At 33.2% G+C, this 6,148-nt stretch overlaps 1 non-coding gene across 1 annotated transcript; it reads left to right on the top strand.

The window, feature by feature from the left end:
• The first annotated feature begins 917 nt into the window (after positions 1-917).
• Positions 918-989, top strand: TRNAT-AGU (transfer RNA threonine (anticodon AGU)). Its single transcript has one exon. It is a non-coding gene; the product is annotated as a tRNA-Thr (tRNA).
• Positions 990-6,148: the final 5,159 nt, after the last annotated feature.

Below are 6,148 nucleotides of genomic sequence, written 5' to 3'. Positions count from 1 at the left end.
TCAAATTACTACCAGCCTTAGCTGAAAAAGCGAAATATGACAAGCAGTATTAAAAACCTGCATTTTTTTTTTTCTTTATCACTGATGAATTCTTATATAACTAACTAGTATTTTATGCTGCCGTGGGCGAAAGATAACTGATTGTTTAGCCCAAAGGGGCATTTTCCCAAAAGGGCTATTAATTTCGTTTTGGTATTTTGTGTTGGCTCACTATATAAACGGCGTTTCACTTTTCAAATTATTGCCACCAAATATTACAGCCCTGCATTATATTTAATGAAATTAAATATAACAAATTTTTGATTAACAAACTCAACGATTTCAAAGCGAGCAATGACAACACTATACGAAAAAAAAATTATCTCCAGCGCGCGAGACTGTGTATCTGAAATTCTAAAGCTATTTTGTTTTGAAGTTGTTTTGTGATATTTTTACTGAATTTAATTGTATGGTTCAAATGCGAAGAACATGATATTTAATAAATAAAGGTAACACACAAAATATTAAAAAAAAATCTGAAAGCCCTTCAATTTTTTTTGTTTATATTTTTTTTAAGTATTCTATTCTCAATTAATTAGCTATCAAAATTTCTTTAATTGCATTTTAATATTAGTAAACTCTAAAATTATATGACACTTTATAAGATATTTCTCCCACTTCCCTAGCGTGCATTCGTGGTGTAACGGTAGCACGTTGGGCCGGTATTCCAGAGGTCCGTGGTTCGATTCCCGGCGTTGTTAATTTTTCATCTCTCCGGCCTCCAAAAAATATCCTAATGTCTCTACAGTGGCGCCCGAACTAAAAGGGTTGTGAATGATGATTCTTCACACCCAGGATTTTGCGACTAGGTCCCCTAAAATCCTAGTCGCCCTTTAAAAAGGGGAGTGTATAAGGTATTTCTCCCACTTTCCTAGCGTGCCTTTGTGGTGTAACGGTAGCACGCTGGGCCAGTATTCCAGAGGTCCGTGGTTCGATTCCCGGCGAAGGCGTTGCTAATTTTTCCTGTCTCCGGCCTCTAAAAAATATCCTAATGTCTGTACAACTTTACGATAATCATATCCTGTTTGCAATATAATTTTGTTTTCTGTTTTTTTTTTTTTTTTTTTTTTTTTTGCTTGCGCCTTTAATTAAAGGAGGTACCATAATTACATTTATTATGCACAAAAGGCTGCACAGAGGGTACAGTGGATAAGTGAGTCTACTGCGGTACCGAAAGACCAGAGTTCGAATCTTGACTATTAGCTGTAACGGTCCTTCACTTTATAGGAGGCAACGACTGTCCACCTATTAAGTGCTTCAACAAAGTAGCCACTACTTCTGGCCGTAGTAGTGGCCAAGCCTGAGTCTGCTAAGTGTCCGCCAAAGAGAAAAAAAAAGCATGGAAATAGAAAGTTTTAATTGAACAAGTGCTAACTGTTGTAGATCAGCTAGAACATGCTGTCTTTTTTCTTTATTCCTCTTTCAAAACGCGCTTATAAATAATACCTCGCTTAATTCTTTTAGTTAATGTTAATTATCCAACTCTTAAAAACTTTACAATATGAATAACCTTCCTATAACTTCCTGTTGTCAAACATACCAGTTCGTGTCAATTTTCTGTATGATAACTACATCGCTTATAAAATATTATAAACATTTTAGCTCTTTTCCTAAGAAGAAATAAGAAATGAAACTTTAAAAAAGAAGTTTTAAAATTGTCATTTATTAGAGCGAGGAAAAGGAAAGATTTTGCAAAATTTTCAATGCATTCAGGTTTAAAGGAACAGATAATTATGCACGATATATGGCAATTCATGCACTTACAAATCTACTCGAATACTTTATTATTTCATTTGCATAATAAGGACGAAAGATTTTCGCTCTCGTTATCGTGTAAATTGCTGATCCAAAGTCAAATAATTCTCAGAATCCTACACCAGTTGCTCTGTATACCATTAGATTAGATAAAATTTCTCATTTACATTATCTGTTTAGGATTTTATCGCTTTATGTATTATTTTAACTAAATTGATTATTATATAAATGTGAGATTTTTAACGATTTCGTATCTTATCAACTAGAATTTATTAATTTTCTGCTAGCGCTCTGAATTAATTGCAGTGAATAGGATAACTCTATTCATTTATTTGCAATGACCTTTGTAAGCATAAATGCATCTGAGAGACAATCGTTAACAAAAAGCATAAAACTTCCCAAATTATGACGCTATAAGATAACATTAACAAGGTATATAAACGTTAGAAATACGCAAGAAAGTTTTATGACTAGAATACCGTTTGGTTCAACGATGTGCAAACTGACTGGCGTGTAATAACTTTAGAAATCAAAAATTTATTAGACTTTCATTGATTAATAATTTAATGATATGTATTAGAACACCGATTTTCCGAGGTAATGTGCAGTAATGTTATCTCACTTAACTGAAGATTCGGATAAAACGAAAGTGGTTAGTTATTTTGGAGGAAATGTTACAAGCGTGGAAATTTTACATTACATTGGTTATTTTACTGCAAAGGATTTTATAGACCGGGGGAAAAAAAGGGGGGGGAATTTAATTCTTGATTTAAAATTAAGATGTAGTAGTCAAATTGTGCTCGAAAGTAAACTAATTTAATATGTGCAATGGTTCCCATGAGCCGTCTTCTCTGATTCAAAATACTTGGCATACAAAAAATAAAACAGTTTTGAAATATTGATATGCAAGTTCCAAAATCATAGTGTTACAAATTTTGTACATAGGTAGATAGATGATTTTAGATTACATGTAGGATTTAGATTGGAAGTATAGATTTTTTTAATGTAACCTGAGAATCGAAAGGAGCGAAGCTTGCCGAGAAGATAAGAACTCCGGAGCAAACCTATTTAACATTGAGTAAATGGGTATCTCGGTAATTTGGCGAGATCTCGCCAAACTGGCAAAGGTTTTGGCAACTAATTTTTGTCTCCAAATTTGGAGAGAAATCGTCAAAAGTTTCCAAACTTGGCGACATTTTAGTTTAGTTCCTGTACCACCGTAAAAGGTTTTGTAATTGAAAAATGTAATTGATTATTATATTAGCTATAACTTTAATTCGTCCCTCGTATTTAGGTTTCGGGAAGTAAAAAGTACTAGAAATATCTCGGCGGCTGAGTGAAAACTATATAAAGCCGGAGAAAGCATCTGCCGTCAGTTGCTAGTCCAGAGCGACTTCGGAGTATTGATTGAAAGCTTCGCCTTTTAGATGCACTGCATTATGTTTAACGTTCTTAGTAGTATGAAGTGTAACTACTGATTATAATGTGTGATACTATGAACACCTGTACGAGTGTTTCTGTGGAAAGTTCCAGAACTCCGAAATGTTTCGTTTGACAAAATAAATTTTATCAACCTGTCATCGGAACTGCGTGCATTCAATGTATTACGAACCCGTGCGCATGCAACAATAATATAAAGCAGTGGTGTCAAACTCAAATTGCATGTGAGACCGCATGCACAATCTGAAAACAACTGAAGGGCTGGATTTTTTTTTCAAAAATAAACAAATTATTAAAAAAGCAACAAATATTTAAAATAAATTTCAAATTTCGTGTGCTAAATAAGTATGAAAATGTGATTTATAGTAATAATAATAGCATAAAAGAAAAACTCAAATTTCTGTTTATTTTCTATTTCATGGCTAAAGTTCTATCTTGAGAGAGGTATTTATACTTTGTAATTTAAAGAGAGCAACAAACAATAGCAAATATTAAATTCTTAGAATATCATTCTTTTTAAATAATTCTAGCATATTTAATTAATTATTAAATAATTTACTTAAGTTTGAACTAAAAGTAAATAAATTATGAGCATTTTATATTTTTCAGAGAAACTGACAGTTTCCTTTTTCTCTTATTCAGTAAGTTTTTCTTCGACGCATTAAAAAGAAATACATATATTTGTATGCAAATAATTATAAATTTTTTATTTCTTGCTACAGCTTGACATAGTTGAGGGTATTAGATTCTGATAAATTTTATAGCCTTTGACGGAAATTTACTGGAAATTATCTTCATCATGGAATGCAGATACTCATGGTCATTCGAGTTCTTTTCTTATCAGTTTTCATCTCGTGAAATAAAAGCTGTTCGCTTATAAATGTATTCCCAAACAAAAAAATTATTCTTAAAGCAACTGTTCATAACTGAGCTTTGAAATTGGTAACTTGAAATTTGTGAATAAGTGTTACATTACACTGTAGATTAATTAACTACATTTATAGATTTTCTAGTGCGTTGGTGACGTTTGTTAACGGAAATAAAAATAATCTAAACTCGAACTTCATGCAAGTAAAATTTTAAAATCCTTGTATATAACATAGTATTTTCAACAGATAAATAACTGAAATGTCTTCCCGGGACGCATAAAATTGCTTCGAGGGCCGCCAGTTTGATACCCCTGACATAAAGTCATAAGTTGAACTAGCTCTTACAGAATTAAATGAAATAAGGAATTCATCACGCAGAAGAACAAAAAACTTGCTGCTACATCTAAGAAATTCTGGGCGGGAACCTCAAAAAATCTGGTCGCAAAATAAAAATTTGCACTCTTAAAAACGCTCTTGCTAAGAAATGACTTTCTCTTGAGCAAAATGGTACGCATCAGCGCTTTCTGCATTATGTGCTACTTTTTGACATCCTATATTCGAGGGACGTATTTGACATCCCATATCACATTTTCGAGAATTTATGACCTTGCATTCTGAAACAGAATTAACAGATTTGATATATGCTAACGAATCCAGTGGTATTTTCAGTAATAATATAAGGTATTTTCTCCTCCCTTGCATGCCTTCGTCGTGTAACGGTAGCACACTCGGCGCATATTCGAAATGTCCAACTTCGAGTGCCCGGCGAAGGCACTGCTCATGTCTGCAGCATTAAAATAACCTAATGGCTCTACTGTGGCGCCCGAACTAAAATGGTGGTGGATAATTATTCTTCATCACCAGGATTTGGCGTTTGGCTTCCCTAATCCCCAGTCACCCCTTAAAATGTTGAAGTATATATTTTCTTCCTCCTTCCTGCATGTCTTCGTGGTGTAATGGTTAGCACACTCGGCACGTATTTGAGAGGTGCAGTTCGAGTCCCGGGGAGGACATTGCTTATTTTTCATTTGCTCCTGCTTCCAAAAAACCCTAATATCCCTATGAATGTTATGACTTTCGATGGCATCAAATTTCTTATCATTTTAGTTTTCGCCTGGAAAATTATATTCTATATACCTGACTCATTCTGTTCTCGTTTGTATTATTTTTGATTTTGCTTTCAATGCAAGTTCACAACTTTTATTTAAAATTTTAAAAAAAATCTATTTTAGGTGTTCAGCTGGTCTGAATATCTGAATCTGGAAATCTGAATACAACTGATGAGACTAGAAAAGTTTACCTTTTACTTGCTTTGCAATTTTAAATTCGCCAAGAAAGCAATCATTTTTTAAGTAAAAAGCAGTACATCACTTTGTCAATGAAAAAAATATCTCTCAAATATTCACTGAGAGAAGTTCAGATAGCAATTATAGATAATTGTTCCGTCCCCCCCCCTAGAAATCAGATTAATGCTTTTGAAGAAAGCATTTCAGAAAAGGCTTAAATAGATGTGTTAAAGCTAGAGAAAACTTATGTAAACATTACGTAAATCCATTATTTAATTAAATTATATCAACTATACTAACTCAATTTTCTAAAATGACCCTAGTTTATTTGTGATCTCCTGTCTATCAATTCGAACTATCTTATACTGTACATCTCCTTGCAATCTGGTGGTCTCTTTCGTGTATTTTGTTAAATGTGTTGATTCCATGGTTCACTCGTCGCAAGTGGATACGTTTCAATAACCACAAATAGAATTCTCTTGGGCTATTCGAAAACAACAGCATCATCTGTACTTCAGCCTACAAAGGTCTTTACGGAAATGATGTGATATATACCGGCTAAGAAGGTTTCATTACCGTAAGCACTTTCAACAAAAGGTACTAGAAACATACGAAAGTTATTGCTCGCTATCAGCAAAAATCTTTACTGCTTTGTGTTTCAAGGTAATATTGTGTTTCAATATCATTTTTCTCATAAACCAACAAATTTATAACGTAAATTACCTTTCTCTAATTGGAGCGATTAAAAAACGTCAAAGT

The sequence above is a fragment of the Stegodyphus dumicola genome, chromosome 1 (genome assembly GCF_044657685.1).
Source record: "Stegodyphus dumicola isolate Sdum_Otavi_A_Nest chromosome 1, ASM4465768v1".
Taxonomy (NCBI): domain Eukaryota; kingdom Metazoa; phylum Arthropoda; class Arachnida; order Araneae; family Eresidae; genus Stegodyphus; species Stegodyphus dumicola.
This window is presented reverse-complemented; position numbering and strand designations above follow the sequence as displayed.